Here is a 22,171-nt window from a genome sequence, read left to right on the forward strand (position 1 = left end):
GAACCTGTAATTATCGACTTGTGGCCGGGCTATGGTCAACATTCAATTACAATCGGACCACCCATATGTAGTAAATCAATTTTAGGTATGAGTTATGGTGAAATCTAAGGTGAAATTTATTCAGGGCTTGACCTTCTTTATTTACTTCGCGTTACTTTTGCCTCCAGGGTCATAACAAAATATCTGAAGGGAGAAATTCAGAAGGGTTTGTCCCCCAAAAGCCGGATAAACAAAGTTATTTTCCAAAATGATATCGAATAAATCCTGGAATCCTGTAAATGTCTGGCAAACAAAATGGAAACGCATTGACTTTGCGACACCTAAATCTTTCAGCAACGTTTCGGATCCATCTGTGGAAATGTGATGGACTCTTGATATCCTGAAAGGGGATATCGAATCTGTACGTGTCGGCTTTACTCACCATTTCGCATTGTATTGATAAACATGTTATAGCCTCCATTTGTTGTGACTCAGAAACGAAGAAATTCGTTCCGTATGCAAACTTAAGAAGTTGTACGCCCCTGAACGTAGTTTAACTTGCAGCATGGGTTTTCTCTGGGGGTAATTAAAGGAAACGTGAGCGAGTAGAGGCAATCCTATGAAATGGTAACAATCTGATTAAATGTGATGGCATAGCTACGAGCTATCTGAATAAAATCCAACCTGCTTGCAGGCATTCACTTATTTTGCGAGGGAAGAGACGATTTTCTTGCTCTCAATTTGGGTATTTCACATTTTAATTGGGCAGACTTGCATGGCATATGTTTCCAGACATCGCTAAATTTGCATCTCGTTACAGTTGTGTATTGAATAATCGGTGAGCGAAAATTTGGGGATGTTTCACGGAAGCGAATTACTAGTGACGTCGGTGAAAAAGCTTTCGTGGAAGGACTGCGAATGCGTGACTTAAGCACGTTTTTGAACGGTTTAACCCCCAACGAAGACAGAAAGTAACGTTCGAGCAGCGAAACACGAACAACCCGACGAAAGCTGAACCTACTTATCTCTCTTGAGACCCAGGGTTCTCAGTAGAACACCCTGTACAATTACATAAGACCATCATCAAACACAAGCTGCGGATATGCCCGGGGCGGCGTTACGTACCGTAATTAACAAGATGATCAAGGAATGATCCACGATCACGATGACGGCCAAATTAGGTTGTGTAAACAAGAGAACTGGTAACCGCCCACCAGTTTGCATAATTTATCTTTTTTTACCACAAAAGCCATAATCAGCTCTGCTTTGTTGTTTGCTGAAGTCGGGTTGAAACGGAAGAAACACGTGATTTAATTGCACGCTGGTGGATGTCTGATGGATATTTAAATTGTCAGGCTTGTTGCTGGTGCCCCATAGAATATTCCTCAAAACGCTTAAGTTAATGAAGACTTTAGGCTCAATGATCACCGTTATAGTTTCTCTATTTATACGTTCATTCCGACAAATTTATTCATTTCGAAAGACACTCCAATCCCGTGTCTCTCTTCTCCAAACACCGGTCGGTTTCTTCTTAAGTCGTCTTTACGTCTGTCAAGTCAAATACAGTTTAATTTCTGAAAAATTAATCTCCCAACTTAAGCGGACGTGAAATGCCTTAGAATTTAGAAACACTGGGATTAAAAGGGGTATTATTAGAGTTACCAGATGTAATAGATAGGCGGAATTAATCGATGGATCTTTAGATGTTTGCCGGCTTGCGGAGACTTTAACCAAAGAAATGGGTTACTTCCATTGTGTGGAGGATAAATTTTTAGAGGGCAGCCTTTTTAATGTATTCTAGATGGATTTTATCTCTAACATGCGACAGCTCGATCTAATTTTCCAGGTGGATTTTCGACATGGGTGTTTGGTTATCGTCAAAAAGGGCGAGCAGCTTAATCTTAAAAATGGTAAGCCTGTGTTCAAACCTAAAATTAGTGCGCCGCATGAATACGTTAATGTCTCAAAAACGGGGAAAATGGCTAGTTGTTGTCACGTACACCTTATAATTAAGCTGCACGTGAAGTAATTGAGAATAGAGTTCATCTGTGAGTGAAGTACACCCTACACCTAAACTTAAATATTTAACAAGGAATAATGAAGCCCGCAAGGCACAACGATTCGGCTGTTTCAAAATCCACTCGTAAGCATTAACTAAATTTGGCACTATCCATAACATAGCAAGTTTAGCCCTTAATGCTGCAAACCCTCTATATGGTATTGCGGTCAACTCCTGTGCCGTTAACCATTCTATTTTTATTTGCGATATGAATTTATTCTTGTTGTACTGTTGATATTTATTAAATATTTTAAATACAAGACTATAATGTTTATATGGAATTTTTCCAATAGATACGACTAAATTGCAAATTTAATAAATTCAACCAGATATTAACTTTTTTATGCAAAAGTATGCAGTTTTGCAAACGAAACCCGCAACATTCATATTTCAACTTCGTTTTATAGGCGTTCAAAGTTATGGAGCTTTTCCGTAGCTTCGAAAATTCAATTTTACAAAAAATATATAATATATAGAGATATAAAAGTTAAATCGTTATTATGTCAAATTTATATCTAAGGTGGTTCTCCCAAATACGTACACCAGTATTGGTGAAAAGCATAAAAGCTAAAGAGATATTACAGCAAATGTCTCAAAATTGTTCATATTATGGGCGTCGGCGGTGCATATTTGAGCTCCTCGTAAAACTCTCCGTAGTACAGGGTGGTCCAGCCTATAGAACGGAGACAATTCTTGGGAATTTGTGTGATATTTTGATTGGCGTGTCGGTGAGGCCGTGGCCGGGTTCGGGAGGCACACGTTAAATTTGTAAGGAGTAACACGTGAACGCTTGAAAAATTTTAGGTCCCAAATTTGGCCTTTTTTAAAACGGAACACCCTCTATATTGTTGGATTTTTAGATCAGTCAGCCCTATTCAGATTTTCAGCTTGTTGGTGAGTTATGAAAATCTCCCTCAAGGTCCAAACAGTTCCGCGACACATTTCTAGTTGCACACGCTGCCATTTGAGACATTATTGAACTGCTTACGTTGATTAAACAAATTTGAAGTCGGCTGTTTTGTGTTTGATTTTAACAATTTATATTTTTTCGCAGTTCCTCCCACTTGTCTGGTTAAACTATACACACTTTTTGAGGATATTATTCCCCTAAATTTTGACGAAAATCAATTTGAAAGTCTCCTTTTCGATTACCGTTTCGCAATCAGTTTATTCTAGATTCGGTGTCTTTTTGTGAGTCATCCAAAATAAGCAGACTTCAGCGTAAGATCTATCGGTTGATCCTAAATAAGGATGCGCCATATTTTCGTGAAAAGTACGTGTTTTCCATCATAATGTCCCTTCCCCCTATTCCTATCATTTACAGAAGTATTTTTTCGTGTCGCCTGCCCTTTATTACGGATATTATTGTCGAGGGGTTCCTGTTTTTTAAGTAATATGCGGGAGGCATTTTTCTAGCCCCAGTTTTAATATTATTCCAACGGCGTGTGTTGGCCCAATGGCTGCAAATGGCGTTTTTATTAGAGTGTAAATAAATTTAATTACTTTTTGATAAACGATCATCGAGAGTCAGGAAATTGATTCGATGGGGCTTTGATGGAGTGTAAGTGGAGATTCTTGTATCCCGAACTGAATATTTGATAAGATTTCGATTAGCTTTAATTGAGATATATGACTCCAACGCTCTTCTATCCAAACCTTTTAAATTCGTCAATACCAGTTGGACACGGTGGCGATAATCCCTATTTAGCCTTGTAAACTAATGTGTGCCATTAGATATTTACATATCGCCAACCCCATTATTTTTTCCTTCCCCCAATAGTGCGCACTTTTATCTTTAGCCAAATGGAAGAAAAAATTCTTTCCATGTTTGCATGTCGACGTGGAGACCCTTAATGCAAAAACTTCGCCAACTATAAAGCTTATAGTTTGTTCGTTACTTTCCTGTTGCGTGAGTGATTGGTTTAGATGATAACACTCGTATTTCGCGACTAGTCAGAGGCTTCCGCTCTAAAACAGCAGAAAAACTCTATTATGCTCATGATGAAGTTTTTCCCAACCATTACCTAAGAGTTTATTGCATCCTGGATCATTAGTGTTATATTTCCTTTTGTGGTAAATGCGCGGCAATAAAATAAAATAAATAATAATTTCGAAGAAACCGTGTTACTCCACTGGACGACTTGTAACAATTGGGCAAACTGTATTTAAGCCAGTAATAGCTCAAGTGAAAAATGGCCTTGGTTTTGACGCGCTAATCGCATAATAAGGTGAAAATATATATGATTAAAATTTCAATCTGATTGTAACCTGCAACTTCAATTAAGTCTTGTTAGGGTCGCATAGGGGAGAAACTGAAATTTGCTGTATCTGAGTTTCATAGTGGCATTTATCAAGGCCCTGTTTATTTGGGAAAATAATACCTGAACGATCTCAGAGTTCAAACAATGACTACGCGCAACACAACGTAATTACTTCATTTTGTTGTGATGGACTGGAGAATAGATAAGATTTGATGCTTGAAACAGGTTTTCCGGGTGTACAAGACGATACTACAGAATACAGATAGGCAAATGTTACAGATTGTTTCAAGGGCTTTCAAATTTCCGACTTAATCTGATGGATTCGTACAGCTCATGCAGCTACATGAAGCAGATCTGAATAAGAAAAAAATATATATATTTATATATATGATGAGCTAGATTTCTGTGAAAAAAAAATTTAAAGCTCAGGAGTAGGAACACCATTGAAATTTATAGAAGCAGGGTGAAAACTATTGCAGTAGAAACTATTGGAGAGTGAAGGGGAGGGTCTTTCCACTTCTTCAACGTGAAATAGTGATGAAGATGACCCCAGATTTAGTATGCACTAAAGTGGAAGAACTGAAATGAAATGTTAGGCGTAATAAAATGCAGTAACTTTTTTAAATTTGACTTGATGACACGGACCGATGGTCAGTAGTCAAGACCTAACATCCATATTATGAGCCGGAGGTACACTTGCCACCTCTACATGATTGCAGTTTTCGGCCTCCCTGAAGTTGTAATTTTCATGCGCAAGAGACAAGAATGCACATTCCGTTTATAGCACAGTATTCTATTCTATTCTATTACGGCACAAGCATTCTGACCCCTCGGCGTGCCATAAAATATCACTTTCTGCACTTGTTATGTAAATAACGTTGTAAATATTCATTTGCCAACCACGTTTCAAGATGCTGCTGTTTTGGAAAGCTGGAAATATTTGCATTTTCATAACTTATAAGAAGAATTTTTTTAAAGGGGGTATCGGCTCTACAATGCGGAAAGTTTCGATGAATTATCTTCTCTTCTTTTCTTTTTATCGTGCATAATGCCAGTATTAATTTCCTTGGTTTTCGTACCTCCCCGTGGAACGTTGAAATAACGGTCCCATACTTACACTGCAGCTTGCAGAACAGCACCAGGTCAGTATACGTGTAGAGTATATTTGCTTAGAACTTTGAAATTATTCGGGGCAGATTTAAAATTTGCATTTTCTAGGACTTTGGAAGTTTTGCTGACTTAATTGATTTATTAGCATAAATTTCAGTAGTGCCAGATTAACATTTGCCAGGTTTGGTAGCTTTATTTTCAGCAGAACAGAGGCTAACGTGGGCTTAAGATTTTAACACCTGAAATCCTATCTTGCACGTTAAAGCACACACTGCATATTAAGTAGTCTACAGATAATACAATACACATATTTTAGTGCAATAATGCATAATAAGTAATATGATATTTCACGGTTCATTATAGAACTATTGATATTAATAATGATTATGCATCATAATAATAATGAATTAAATTAAACTATGATGTGAGCATTTACTATGTTGCAGTAAATGAATTCTGGAAATCGGAGCATTTTGGCAGGATATTTGCTACATTAGGCAGGCGGCAAACCCCGGTTTACTACATATGAAAGACGCCATGGCTGTCATCTACGGATTTAACACCAAGACACGATCATCTCCAAATTAAATTTAGGAATTCCCCAATGGAACGATGAACTTGCTCCCCGTCCGCCGGAGTTTTAAAAGAGTTTCCTGACCCAACTCCTTGAATATATATCGTTAAATTTAGGTGTAGCATAATACTTTGTCGTAGTTAAAGTTTGAAACTTTTATTTGTATATCAACAGTTCGCAGATAAAATTTTCCCAGTTCAGGGTCCGCGGGGACGGAGTGGCAACTTTATTTCTAAATCCCCGGGTGGAAGTCGACTCTCCGAAGTTCTGAATTTTGTTTAGCGTATGGCCTTCCGAATTAGATCTTGAATACTTAAGCGGAACAAACTCTAAATGAAGTCTGCAAGTTGAATGAGTATTTGTCAGGGAAGAAAAAAATTAGCAGTAATATTTCTGTGCGACGAGCATTTACAGCATTTGTACTCGTGATACATGTACAGGTCGTCGCCGAACTGCCCAACCGAACTTCAGGAGGTGGTCCTACACATTGCATATTGCCCAAAAAGCAGGATAGAAAATTTTGAAAAACTCAGCCCATTTTCGGGATATTTCATTTTATGATTTTTGAGGAACTGTGTTTTGTAACGTAAATCTCCCGTATCCTTCTTTGCATTGTCGCTGCAAATATTCCAGTAGCACCTTTGGAAGGCCCTTAAGTTTCCTATTTTAAACGACCATTGTGACTTCCTCTCACTGGCGCTTTGGAGGCTTCGCAGAGGCCCGATGGTAAAACTTTTTTATTTCTTTTTGTTTGTTGAATTTTCAACTGTCCATTGCTCCAAGAGATTACCCATCATATGCCATTTCGCAGTTCATGAAAAACATCTACGATCAAGTGCCTTTCTAGCGAGGTACCGTTTCCTGAGTATGCCTTACTTTTAAAAAAGTGAGTGCGGTGTCAGTAATCGAACACCACTTGCACAGGGAAAAACTCTATTTGTGAAAAATTCGGGGTACCTTAAAAGCGCTTGTGCACATAGATAATGTGGACAAAGCTGAAAGACTTCGGCAAAGAATACGTATCCAAATAGGCGAAAGGAGAGGAGAGATCGATCGCGCCATCCGAACCGTTCTTCGGAATTGTAGGTTGTTGTGCGCCAACAACGAGGGTATTTCGAACAATATTTATAACTGATGGTGTTTTCTTTAAAGTGTTTGTCATTTTTCATAAATACAGTTTTTCTCTGTGCAATTGGTTTTCGCTGTCTGAGGCCTTCCTCACTCTTTCAAAAGTAAGCAAGGGAAGCTCAAAAAACTGCACCACGACAGAAAGATACTTGGTTGTAGATGTTTTTCATGAAAGGTGAAATGGTGGTCGGGGAATTTTGTGGACCAACGGACGGTTGAAAATTTAACAAAATGAACGATATAGAAAATAATTTTTTTTACGTGTTCAAGCTTCTGCCAAATCAGCAAAGTGCCAATAAGACGAACTCGCAATGGTCGTTTAAAATAGGAAATTTAAGTGGCTTTCCGACAGTACTATTGGAATTTTTGTAGCGGAAATGCAAAGGAGGACGCGGGGGATTTGGATTACAAAACACGAGCGGTCCCCAAAAATCAAAAAATTAAATTCCCCTGAAAATGAGCCGAGTTTTTCAAAGTTTTCTACCTTGCACTTTTGGTAGCATTTAACGTGTGGAACCACCTCCTGAAGTTTGGCTGGGCAGTTTCGAGACACCCAGTATAATAAAGGTTCATATAGAAGAAGTCATGACAACAATTTATATGTTGCGTCGAGGAACGTCTAGAACGGGAGAAAACCCAGCAAAAATTCTAGACTGAAAGGAGTAAATTTGAATAATTATATTATGCTCCGCTGGGTAACGGGCAAGAAATTATCAAGCGGGATAAAAAGCGCACAATAATTATTGTGATCAACTTTACTTAATTTACTTAACAAAAAGGATCTGCACGGTGATGAATGAACGGTTCCCAGAGTGACTAAAAAATTTGTGAAATGTGTGGCAAGCTGGCATGTAAAATGGACATGACTGTCGAAAACTTTTTACCGTCTTAAGAGCGAAAGGGTTAGTAAATCAAGCAGAAAATAGTCGATATCCTTATAAAGAACACAATTGTACATGCGGTGACTCAAATTTGATTTGATGGCGATCCACTTTGTTCTTTTTAATTACTTCGTTTCACCGGGTTGTTTTTGTCTTTTGTACGATTGCAGCGGTCTCTTTAGACACTTTTTTTCGTAACGACGCGATTTCAGTTTTGGTCGGAGAAGCGAAATTGTCATGGCATTTTGTAAAATCTTTTCGTCGTACTTAGCTAAAATAACTTCGTATCTATTCGACGATCTAAACTCTGGTAGTGCCCGATAAAAGGGTATTTAAATGTCCCGAATTTTTCCGCCTGTCTGCGTGATTACTTAATGCCTTTCAAAACTTCCACTGCGTGTCATGAGAAAGTATCAGTTACCTTTGGGAATTTTTTTTCCTTCTGCACCTCTAAAATAGATCGAGATATCATGCCACAATAACAGGTATACAAATACATCTCTATACCGAGAAATCCTTTTAGAGAGATGCATGCGCTGAGTAGGTGAATTATTCAAGATAAATTGTCAAAGCGTCGAACTGCCTGTAAAACAATCCATGGACGAATTAAAGTGCACACATTTTAAATTTTCATCGAGCTATTTGCTCAATTGTTATAGGTGCATTTTTCGCTAAATTATTCCTTCCGTTCCGTCGGTTTCGGGTCGGAAATTGGGCGGATATTCAGGTTTTTTATTCCAGTAATTATTCAATCAGAAATTTTTCAGGATTAAAAAAGGAATGAGCGAACGCAGTTGATGTTCTTTTCCGGAATATATTGATTGAAATGATATCAGTCAGATGAAACATAAACTCGTTATCGACAAAGAGGTTATAAAAGAAAAATGGCGGAGAGCAGACCGATCCGGAAGAGAAATGGAAAATTGGGAAAATCGCTAACTGAACGTTAATCTAAACGTTTCTTTTGGTAACATGAATTTCAGATAAGCGATCGTAAAGTATGCGAAATGAAACGAACGACACAGCACGAATGTGTGTGACTGTGTGATTAACGTACGAAAAGTCCTTTTTGGCGAACGCATATTAGTGCGCAAAGTGATGGAAGGGCATGGACTGCCGATCCATTGTTCGCGATAGGTATTTCGGAAGTGTGAGAATTTTTATACGTTTGTCAATTGCTTGTCGCATGTTCGCCGCACCGCAAACGGGACATTATCCATCGAGTACGATCGGGGGTAAGGTGTCCCACCGCCCCTGTATAAATACGTAAGAATGTTCCCACACAATTTGGAGCCTTCTAAAATGTCCTTCATATTCTAATATAGATCCTATCAATAATTTATATTTTCATTACAACACAGGTGTATTTCAATTATAAAGTGAGATCCGTCAATCTCCATTGTATGGACATTATCGCATATACCCAATTACAGGGTTATGCATTAGAAATGGGCCTGATGCCGGAACCAGGTCATATAAAATTCAAAACGCGTATGAACTAATACTATACAGAATGTTCTAATTATTAGCACTAAAAACTAACACTACAGTTATTCGACTATCGTTTTTCACATGATTGACGTCAATTAGTGAAGAATTCTCCGGCGGAGTATTAAAAGAAAAACAATGATCGAGACCACATTTTTCGGCTTCTAAGAAATTTGATATGCACGTTAACAAAAATACATCTCCGGCTGTCTTCACTTTACTTGAGATGTCTTCGATGAATGTGTTTTTAATTTCGGTTTTGTGTTTCGATCCGCGTTGACTGAGACACGATCTCAACCATCTCAAAATGCAGATTTAATTATTTAACTCTCTGCAGAACTTCCAGGACAGACTTAATATCGTGCACTCTCCAGTAATTCCGGATTACTCCTGTTGCAACAATCGACGGAATGGATGCAACTAAGCCAAAATAAAGGCCCAACAGTCCGAATAAGACCGAGCTCGCTTTGTTTTTACTACTCATTATCACTATACGTTCCGGCGAAATAGCGGAGGCAAAAATTACGTTCCGGGGATTAAATCGTTTAAGCTAAAGAGACACTGGAGACAAGCATTTGACAGTTCGTATTAGATTGCTTCGTGGAGGAAATTGCCAGAGCGAATTTCATTTCACCAGTTAAAATGGAACTCAAACAATAAATTCATCTCTTCTAATAATAACAAACGTGTTAACAAAAAGCAATTCCGGTAACGACTAACCTGCAAATTTGCAAAAGAGAAGAATATGGTAGATGAAGATGGACAAGGGCGAAAGATTAATCATGAGTGATTGGAAGGTGTCGGAAAAACAAAGGAAAAAAACGAGAAAACCAGACGAGATGTTGTAACTGACCGTATACAGGGTGTTTCGGGAGAAGATATGCAAACTTCAATACGTTATTCCATAATTAATTCTAAGTAAAAAAGTTCCTATCAACATACGTCCGGAAAGTCTTCGCTTAGGATATACGGGACGATAAAGGTTAATTTTGAAAATTATTCTTTTTAAGTATTTCAAAAGCGATTTTTGTTTTTTTAAAGAAATTTCGCAGTCATCGTCGTCATTAAAAGACATCTTTTGCAATGAAAGTAAATAGAATCTGTAAGCGGTGGCAACCACAACACCAACTGTGACAATTAAATGGACAAAAAAATGGGACGCCACTGTTTTTTGAACACGATTTCCTGATGTTTGAAATCCCCACCCATTTGACTAAAACAAAGGTCTCTTCAACATTTACCGTAAAGTGCGTCGTTTGCGATATATAAAGATCACTAAGATTATTAATTTGTTCTATCTATTTTGATAGTTAACATTTAGACATTTTTAAGTTTCTGTTGAATGCAAGTTTTACAACTGACAAAACTGTTTACTCACGGTGATTATGCTGACATGTTGTTTTGTTACGGCTTTTCTAACGGCTACTGCGTGCAGTTATTGTTTACTTTCATTGCAAAAGATGTCGTGTAATGACGAGTTCTTTTCTGCAAAATTTCTTTAAAATACCAACAACCGTTTTTGAAATACTTGAAAAAATCATTTTCAAAATTAAAATTTATAGCCCTGTATATCCTAAATGCATTTAAGGGACATTGTTTGCTTAAAATTAAATATAGGATAACATATTGAAAGTTGTACATCTTCCCCTGAAAACTCTGTATGCAGGGTGTAACACATCATCACGGAGATATTTCAGGGGGTGAAAGTATTCTGAAAAATAATAAAAAAGTTCTAAGATACCTATGATCAAAAAGACACAATTTTGGATGCACAGGGTGGAAAGGTTTCACTTTTTTCAAAGGATATTTCCATATTGTTTTTATTTAGATTTTTATATACATTTTTTAGAAATTTAATTAAATTTTACAAAACGCTTTAGATAATTTGAAACTGAGCCAGATGACTATTTTATTCCTGCTTCCTTTACGTTTTCAATTTGCATTGATAGATATTATTGCAAATTCTACGAAAACAGTAAAAAATACGAAAATTCTGCAAGAGACCAACAAGCTAAAAAATCGAAGAAGGCAAGTAAATTTCGTATCGAAATTCATACGGGGTAGTCCAAAGAAAAAACATAAAATACCACACGAAGCAAAAAAACATGACATCCTAAATATGACTGCCGACAATTTTGACATTTTGCTAAAGGGGATCTGAAGAAAATAGATGCAGAAAATTTCCAAAATTTAACTGAAGGCATACGTGCAAAAAACGCAAAATAGGAGGAAAAATATTAAACTTTCCCACTCTGTATAACGGAAACGGTACAAAATTGACCATAGATCGATTACAATTTTTTTATTATTTTGTAGCGTTCTATCACCCCCTGAAATATCTCCATGGTGATGTGTTTCACCCTGTATAATAAGGAATACTAAGGCATGTTGATAGATGAAGTGAACATTTGATTGAGCGTGTCTTTCATTCAGGTAGTAAAGCCAACACTTGAAATAAGGCCTTTCGCCTTTCTATATTAAGGGTTTGTTGACGTTGAAAATCTGATTACTAGGCGAAAAATGGATTTAGAACTTTACACATATACTTTATAAATAAATATATATATATATATATATATATAGGTAGGTATTGTTCTTAGACTGGAGCAGTTGCGTGGATTCTAGAAGCAAGTTTCTGAGCCTTTACGAAATTACAATGGTGAAAGGCATAACTACTTTTGATATTTTGCCGGCTTAAATGTTCAGGAATAGTTGATACGATAGAGGAAAAGTCGAAATAAGAACAAACAGACTAAATTAGACGAATAGACGAAACGAGGAATGAATGAATCAGGAGACGACGACTAGTTTTGCGTATTTACTCATTATCAAATGTTTGAATAAATACCTTTTACTGTAAACTTCCCTTCTGAGATTTCCGTGAATCTTGTCATGTCGAAGAACAGAAATTTTTGAGACTGAAGATCTCACCTCTTCTTCGTAATAAATTTCCAGCATAAACTAATAAGCATATTAAACCTCAAACGCGAATTTATTGTAGCTCCTCACCACGGTCTGCATATTAAATACACGTTTTAACACTCAAAGCACCCTTTATACGTCCTTGAAGGTTCCTGTGCTTTGTTGCTTTTAATGTTGAATATTAATTATGGCTTTGTTGATTAAAGAACAGAGCACAAATACCCGATATCAATCTGCTTTTTGCTAGAAAATTTAAAATATCACCTCTTGGCACGCTACAACCTCAAGAATAAGTGCTGTTGATTTGCCCCCTACGTTGTTTACTTTATTTAATTTCTCGGCTGATTTTTGTTGTTGATAACAATTGTCAGATGCTCAAATCGCTGAATTTTCTTTTTACCAATATTTGCTTTCGATTAAGCTAAGAGCTTCGGCATGGCTAATGAACGTTAACTCCTTTTTAATTCAGATAACGGCGCCATCAATTATTCCTTTATTCCATGAACTGATAGAGCTTGGTTTCATGAACCCTATTAAACCCAATCAAATTTTAATTAAATGGGAACTTCAAAGAAATAATATGCATATGTGCTGGAGTGTGGCTTAGTCACTGGATCGATGAGGAGTTTTCTGGAGAATAACGTGAAACTATGGAGCCATATGGTTTTGAACTAGTCGCAGCAACCTCTTCTTCAAATAAATTCGAAATTAGGGTTTGTATTTATTCATATATTCGTGCATTCAAAAGAGGAAGCCGAAAACCGTTCATTGTGCTGTTCAGGTTAGCAAATGGCCATACGCCTCTTTATAAGAACAAATTTATCTTCATACGATTTAGAGTCGCCCAGAGGGCATGAAAATATTGTTTGTGTTACACCTCGATCATTTTTATTGAAATTTAGTGTGTCAAAACAGGTTTGTGCCCAAAAATTATTTTTTCCTCTCCTTTACCAGTGAGTTTGCAGTAACGTTAGAACGACTTCTAACAGAAAATCAGCAACTGCAAGCAAATGCTATGTAATTAACCATCATAATGTTATATAATTCGTCTTGTTAATATATAATATAAAACTTAACCACCATTTACTTCGAGAGCAAGCATCTTTAAGAACTGTTTACCATTTATTTATTTATTTATGGAACGACAAGCAATTAAAGCCAAAACATCCCGGAATTGGCTCCTAATAGCTTTTAATTAAGATGAATTGATAGTTAAATACTAATGGAGTGTTTCAATAATGTGTGAATAAGAAATGGACGCATAAACTCTGTGGAATGCAATTGGTGTTAGATACTATCGCCTTTTTGGATTAATACCGCGGATGACACGTCCTCTAATCACAGAGTGCACCAGGGGTCCTTCCGAGGGGTCAGGCAATTGAAGAAAAATGTGGTCAGAACACGGTAGCCAATTAGGTGCAGTTTAAAAGCACACAGTAAGCCACCTAATAAATAATTCCGTTGTTACCGACGCTTGAAACTATTCCATAATTAATAGGAAAAGCTGGAATACTGAATAAAAGAACGCTTAACAGGATTCATCGATAGTGCATTATTTATTATATTAAGCCCTGCAGCTTCAGTTTTCGCAATGCTGAAGCCCTGATTTTCACCCAAAACTGATGAACTTTCATCTAATTCTTCTTCGGGACAATAGCGATCAAGGATAACAGTTCACTAGCGAAGAATTTGCACCAATATCACATAGGGCTATTGTGCAGGTTTAATAATGATGCGAATAATAATAAACTGTGCTATTCGACCTAATGACACGTTTTATGGTGGAGCTAAGAAAACTCCCTGAATTTTCTTAAATAAACGACAAAGTTGCCTTAACAATATAATTAAAGCCAGTGATTTATGCTCAGCAGTCTGGGCGATGCAAGACCGAAACCGAGATGTGGCACATAAACAGTATATAAATTTTCCTTTTGACTAAATCTTCCCGGGATCTGGTAAATATTTAACAGTTCGTTTCGCGGTAAAAACTCAGAGCCGTTCAGGAATTCTGGAAATAACAGCACATTAAAACATCATTGTCAGACATCCGAAACCACGATAGTTCTGACTATTAACTAATTTTTAATGCCTGCAACTAACACTCTACAAGGTATTTCAAGGTGGTCAAATATTTGCCGTCAATATCAGCGGAGGTATACCAAACATAAGAAGAAAAGGTAAAAACAAATGGTAACCAAACAATTACCCGTTTGTTTGAATAGGAAGGCCACTGTTTTAGAGATATGTAGTGGGCAAACACTAAAGAAGAACAGCAAACACTTAGCACACAAAGGAAGCTCGCTTTTAACTGGCCAACATGGATTTTAGGTTAAGGCATTTATCGTGTTTTAGAGGTACATTGGTACTTTTGCAACTGAGTTCCTGCAAAGGAAGAGACGGTTTGATATGCATATTCCGGTGCCTGAAGGATCTTGACCGAACATGAACTGGAATATGTAAAAGCAAGTTTAGTTCAACTGCAGAAATCGTCTGAAACCCACTGAAGAGGTGGATGTCACGTAAATCGAATGGATATTGAAGAATTGCTCCAATTAAATTTCTTCCTCTATTGTGAAAAAGTATGCTATACAAATTTGAGACGGATATTTCATTCCTTCCTTTATTTTCTGGTAATAACGCTTCTCTGCACCGCTCCAACGTTCCCTATTCAAACGAGAAGCGAAAATCTAAAGGAAATAAAACAGCAGATTCAAATTGAGAAGATTACAAGAAAAAGAATTAAAAATAATACTTCATTACTAGCAAAAGCGCAACAAGCGATGAATAATGGCAAGTGGAGAGATATAACAGGAAACGTCGGAAATTCCCATAATCAACGAAAGTTGAAAACTAACTGTCCGTGCATAAAATGCCAAACCACAAATGGAGATTTAAGAATCTTTCGACCTTTGGCCCCGCTCCAATCCATCAGGTTTTCAAGCCCACAAACCAGAAGACATCTCATAGTTTGTTCTTCATAAACTCAATCCAAAATCGTTTTAAAATTTGAATTTCCCAACTGACTATAACTGAAACTTTCATAGCCAAACCAAAAAGTAAAAGCCAAACACGGAAGCCGCTATGTCTCAGCAGCAACGCCTTAACAGCCACATCAATTACGACCTTAATCACGGCACAAAATGAACTCTTTATCGTCCCAATTAATTTCTTATTAAATTCACGAGTCGTCTCTGGGGCGACTTCAAGCGTCTCCTTACTTTAGCATCATGGGCGTCGTAATCGAGGTATTACTTTCTCCATAATTGGGATTTATGAATGCCCGTTGATAAAATAATAGAAATTGTTCATTTATGAATTTTTGGTTTCGGTAATTTTGGTTACGACTAAGTTCCCAAAAGATGAAGGCAACAGGCTTGAGATGTGCGAGGTGGTACATCCACATATGTCGTAGTTGATCAGCCACGAAGACAAAAAAATATGGTAAAAGTATCTCTTTTATTAACTAAAAGTGGCACAATTTGCAAAATTATGGCAAATTTTACGAATATATACCACGAATATTCATTCTCCTTTTTAAGGTCTCTCTACCACGACCGCAGGATTCCATTTAACACAACACTATAGACAATCAACATCAATATACGCATGCAAGGCTCTTCTCAATTTATCCCCCTTGTTGCAATCAATGCCAAACAAAAACAATTTTTTGCTCACGTCGCTGGTTTTTTTCCCATGAAAAAGCCATTAAATATCTATTTTTTATCACGCCTATATTTAAATGGATGGAATATGAATTTACGAATCCTTAACCTTCACCTTATTCAAGCCGTATTTCCTGGGACGCACGTGGTATGGCGGTCCATTCAAGTCCCACTCGATCAGGAGAACATAAATGATTAGTAAGCAACGAAATTGCTCGCGTTCAAGTTCCTATTTATGCTGTTGACTGAATGGCTGGCGCCATCTAGCCTGAAGAACTACTAGCAATTAACACTACTAAGTAGAAAACGCGCAAAATCATGGATGCAACATAAATTGATTTTGGAATCAGTAATTTGGACACAGATACGTAGATGGCGCGTTTAAAGGAAAAAACTTTTTAAAATACCTATTTCAGAGCTTCTTTACAGCGCTTTACATGTTAATCAAGTGTGTGGTGTATGTTTGTTTTATACATTTTTTCGATCACTGTGAATCAGAGAGGTTTTTAAATTATCTGTTTATTAACATAGTTTTTACGACTATAGGGTTTCTTGCTTTATCATAAACATTATATATTGTTAGGTAGCCATTACAGATACACATGATCGGAGTGAAATACGAAGTTACATGGCATACACATACAGAATAGGTTATATTAAAGAGCCTAGTGGGACTCATTAGGGAGAACTACCTAACAGGAGATCAGAAACGTCCCTGAAACTAATACGAAATCGAAGTTCCATGTGCATATGATAATCAAGTTAATACATATGAAAGGCTAGCACTAGATTTGCTATACCCATAAACGTCTTAACTCTTTCCAGAGATCTGAACGAATTTAACTTAACCATTAATTAAGGGCGGTAGGGCAATATCTACAAAAATCTGTCTCCATACACCGCACGATACACATTGTAATACTACTAGGGTAGAGAAGCAGGTTTTCCTTTATAGTACTAGGAAGAGGAATCAGGTAGGTTTACTCACACTTTTTTCAATATACTCATAAGCTTTGAAAGAGTACAATTGCGAAGTCAATGCGACTTACCTGGTTAAGCCTGTACGTCATCTCCCTTTTCATCTTAACTTTACAGATATAACATCAACAAAACTGAACGGAGTATTATCTTGCAAAAAACTGAACAAATATTCAATTATTAATTTCATAACAAACAGGAAAACGAGCGGTGTTCTCCCTGATGAGCTTAAAAAAATTTTACTGCAAAGCAAGAAGCAAAATTTCTGTATTCTTAATTAACGGATCAGGAAGTAAAAGAAATTTAATTTGAGATAAAATAAGGACATTATAGTAACGGATATATAATTATGTTCAGATGCTATTATATTAGATAAAAAATAAAACCGTATGTGACTTAATTGGAGATGAGCCATTCACTTCTGAAAGTTGAGTATTTTGTTGGATTTTTTTTGGGGCAGACAAGAGATTCTGTAATACATAAATGAGTACTACAGGGAATTGTTTTGAAAATTATGAATAGTATAATAATAAATGATTAAATCAAATATCAAAGGGTACTATAGAAATTTTAATATACTGTTGCCGCTAATTCGCAAGGGTAGCAAGAATCAAGGGCAAGAACTCTTATCTACAACTTTAATAATTAGCAATTTGGCAGTTTTGAACACATGTACATTGGGCATTTTCAACTAAAAATTGACCAAGGAGCAATCTTAGTTTGTGGAGTTATGCAATGTGCTGCATATGATATGTGATTGTAAACACTTATTAAACTCAATTGCCATTTATCACCACTTTTACTGTTTCAGCTGCAAGGGGTCATAAGCTTTTTAATTAATATATTTGAAAACCCTGTATAGTAGGTGGCAAAGACAAAACCAATTTTTATTTGTCTTGCATAACACAGATTGTGTAATATAGTCAGAAAAAAAGCTATATTATATCCAATCTCTGACATGTTGAATAAGTCTCTAAATACCTTAGGAAAGGTAACAAACAATAAAACAACAAAAACATTTTTTTCTTTTATAGTTTAAATTATTATATAATACACAAAGAGGGGTGTTGGTGCTGTTGAGTTGCTTGCTGTTCTAAGTTAAACTAAGTTCATTCATCCTTTACCAAAGACTCAGACAAAAACTTTTATTAATATTTTAATAGAAAATTTATAAGCCTTGAGGCCCTATAAATACATTATTAAAAAAATTAAAAATAACAAAAACTAATACCTATACATTGTAAATATAAAAAATAAGTAAAATACTTTGAAAATTCTTTGTCGGTTATCATTAAAAAAGGTTGACTTGAGGCAAGTAATTACTGCTTGATCATTGTCCCTAATTCAATTTATCTTTTTTTCCATTTATTATATGTGTTGATGATCACTGTAAGTGGTAATTGCCAGTACTTAGTTTCTTTTTATGTATCTGAGATGGGCTTTTTGCTGAAATATAGATAATGAAATGCTACCTATAATTACCAAATAACAGGTCACAGATGGACTTTTATTAAGTAAAATATCTGGGTTTCCCTTGAGCTAATACTTCTTTCAGAATGTGCCTTGGTAATGCTGTTAACATACATTTGACCCATGAAATTCTACAACAATAAAACATCAATCATTTACTTTAATGACTAATTTCATTCCTCAACGATGAGACAAGAAATTATTCTAATTATTTTTTATAAAATCTGAAGACAGTTGTTTGTCATCGACAAGTTAACGAGGATTTTCATCTGAGCACCTAGTAAAGGTTTATTCTCAGTTAGTTTTAACTATGAATGTACAGTCCCAACTTGCGTGCGAGAGGTTATTCCTAACCCAAATAAAAGGCAAAAAGAATAATCCGTCTCAAACACGTAACACATATTGACGAAAACAAACATATCAATCACAAAACTCCCGGTACCCAGATTAAAACCCGCAAATATTCAGTAAAATTAGGCAAAATACAAAATTGTTTACATAATCCGGCATTTAACCTTCATCTAGAGAAGCCCCAAAACGTCAACTCTCGTCTCTGTCAAAACTGTCAAGCTATAACCACATGCGCAAAACGCGTAAAAAGTTTTACTTACGTTATTATGTTATCTGAGTACGAAATTTCTGTGCGTAATACGACCGCTTTACTGAAACCATTACATAACTACGCAAGTAATATGCATATTCCAAAAGCTTCTTACAGAAAATATTTTGCAAAATATGGCGCATGTTTATTGGAGCAAATTTATGTACACCGTCGATGTATTTTGTCAAATTTGACACATGCGCAAGAACATTTTTTATATCTGGCCAAGTAATTTTCCAACGTTACGTTACAATGTTATTCCGTTGTTTTTATGACAGCCTTCCATATGTCTAGATTTATTTATTTATACAATAGAGAATATGATTATGGAATTCTTTGTTGGTAAATTACCAGATAAAGGACTCTTTCTTGCAAGTCACACCAGGGGGAGGTGTTCACTGAACACACCCATTACTTAAGGACTTGTAAAGGTCCGAATTAAAAACATCTCTCTAGATTTAGAAAGGTCAGCCGAACGAACGCTATAAAGTCTTAATCTTAATTCTCCTTGACCGAAAAAACCCGAAATCCATCGAATTTCATAACATGCACTAACTCAATGTACATATGTTCATACATACACAGTTGCGGGGAAGGATCGATAAAAAATAGCGAGCGAATTTGCATTTTCAATAAGTGTTATTTCCCTATGTTATTCTGCTTTCCTGTTACAAGAAAGTCCTTAGAGAGCCGTATATTGGGGATTCATTCACTCGTTCGTTTGCCGACGACGACTCTCCTTCCCTCTATCATCGTTACTGACTGATTTGTGTGCATCACATACATACATTATGATCCGTGAGTTTAACCGAAACAAGTTAACCTGGGCTAACCGGAACTAAGATAAATAGACTTACTGATGATAATTGGACAATCCTGAAATGTCGCTTTAAAAAATATCGGGCGATTTCCATGGTATTTTTTAATTTTTGTAGGCCACCTCCTACGGCTTTTCGTCTGTTAAAAGGTTCTCTCACTTATTTATTAATCATCCTTCAATACTTCGAGTTACTCAATTAAAAGAGGAAAACAGATATTTTTTGAGGTCCTTCTGATCAATGGAGGTTTCTTTGGCGCATGTGAGTGACAAAAAAACGAACCCCAATTGGGAAGATTGCTAATTAAAGGCCTTTTCGGTTTAAAAAAATGAATTGATTGTCCAAGAAATTTTATGATGATGCGAGTTGCCTGAAATGTCGTTTACTGAGGATCACTTCTAGTCCCCTAGTAAATTAGAATGTTTATAAATCAGTTTATTCCATGGACAACTTTGCCGAGCGATAATAATAGACAGATAGGATGATAGCACTTATTAAATAATATTTCTTCTGTCCTCGTTTGCATGTGTGTGTTATTGGATGAGAATTTGCATCTCTCAAGAAGACAAATAATAGTATGATATTAAAGACAGTAAGTAATCAATGTATCTTCCTCACTTCTTCAGTGATCTAGTACCAGCAGAGCGGGTAAACCAATAATAATAATTTGGTATTAGGAAAAGAATGCAAAAAAAAACGCCCTATCAAAGAAGATTTATCACAAAAACCAAATTATTTTGAGGAAATGTGTGTGCCACCTTGCTCTCGTGTCTGTGGCACATATTTGCCTGGGCGTCTTATGAGATCCTGATCAGGAGGTGCCTAAATTGAACCACATAGTTCCCACAGTTAAGCCGGGTTTATGTTGATAGTGTAGGGTTTCCTTATACTCCTCAGTGCGAGCAAAAAGGAGAGAAACTGTGTTGATAAAAAAATTAAAATGTTGTGTTTTGAGCCAGATGAACTTGAAATATGAAAGAATCAAATGCACTAGTATTAGAGCTAGTATTTCTTATGTCGTCGAGCTGGACATCCATGTTAAAAAATATTTAAATTCAAAATGTAATTTTAACACTTTTAAATTCAACCAGCAGCTTTAATTAACTCAACGATAAAAATATTTTTTTGCGTTTTTTTTTCAAATCAAAAATCAAGTCAAACAGGCTCTTTCTTCATCATGATCCTTTTTTTTACACGTCTGTCCAAGAAAGCTCCCTCAAAAGTCAGGTTTCAACTTATTCCACCTTTCTATCAGGAGTGCAGAAGAGGTTCAAGGTGAATTTATGCGGTTTTCACAAACCTATATGAATTTTGAAATTCCGCGCTATCTAGACGGCACTAGCTGAATTTATAAAGAAATAGGTTGCCTACTAGTCAAAAGAGGGCGCTGCTCTATTTCTATGGGTTTTTCCAACTTTCGGGAAAAGAGAGATTAAGGATTTTGTTCATTATTTTCTCAATTTTCTTTTAATTTAAATTAACGAATTCAATCCTCTGTATTTATTTGTATTTAATAAATGTTAAACCAGAACTACAAGTATGATTTAGCAACAACTTCTTTTTTGAAAGTAGATTTCTTTCTTCTGCAGACCTAACTAGACCGATAATGAAGTCTTTTCGATTTCTCAACGGGGAAGGAACCTTGAAATGTTCTCTGGAATGTCTGCTAGAATTCGAAGTATGAAAAATACGCGGTTAGTAAGAGTTTTTGGCAGTCTTTAGGACAGGATAGCAGAATGGAAAAGAGGTGTTCAATGCTCCTTCAATACGAAAACTGCTGATCCCATGAGAAAAGATAATGAACGTAATGGTCGTGCAACGCAATATTGAATTATTATATATACCATTGCAGAATTTGTTTGTCTATTTGTTTCATTCAAGTGATCTTATATGCCACTTCCTCCCAATTTGGCATTAAAGACCTAAGAATTCAGGACTATGAATTACTTGAGAAAACAGTCCCGGCTTCGACGGGCCGTTGCCTCAGTTTTTGCAAGTAAAAGAACTTTTGAGGATTTTGCGTTATTTAGCTGTTAGTTTTCGAACTACAAGAAAAACACTGTGCTTAAAGAGGAGTTTTGCAACCCACTTAAAAAATCTACAAAATCTCTCAAAATTCAAATCCTTAAACACTTTAGTCCCTGTTTCCGTTTCTGAAGAAAATTTGACAATTTGCAAATTAATGTCTGTCTGTCCTTCATGCGCGTTTACGGCATGCACATTTTTTTCGCACTTGTAGG

At 36.2% G+C, this 22,171-nt stretch overlaps 1 long non-coding RNA gene across 2 annotated transcripts; it reads right to left on the reverse strand.

The window, feature by feature from the left end:
- Positions 1-18,056: 18,056 nt before the first annotated feature.
- Positions 18,057-19,175, reverse strand: LOC136339321 (uncharacterized). Of its 2 annotated transcripts, none has more exons than XR_010732128.1 (2): positions 19,124-19,175; positions 18,057-18,643 (listed from the first exon to the last, which is right to left on the reverse strand). It is a non-coding gene; the product is annotated as an uncharacterized lncRNA (long non-coding RNA). The 2 variants fall into 2 exon arrangements; XR_010732127.1 differs by lacking the exon at positions 19,124-19,175 and adding an exon at positions 18,955-19,037.
- Positions 19,176-22,171: the final 2,996 nt, after the last annotated feature.

The sequence above is a fragment of the Euwallacea fornicatus genome, chromosome 5 (genome assembly GCF_040115645.1).
Source record: "Euwallacea fornicatus isolate EFF26 chromosome 5, ASM4011564v1, whole genome shotgun sequence".
NCBI lineage: Eukaryota > Metazoa > Arthropoda > Insecta > Coleoptera > Curculionidae > Euwallacea > Euwallacea fornicatus.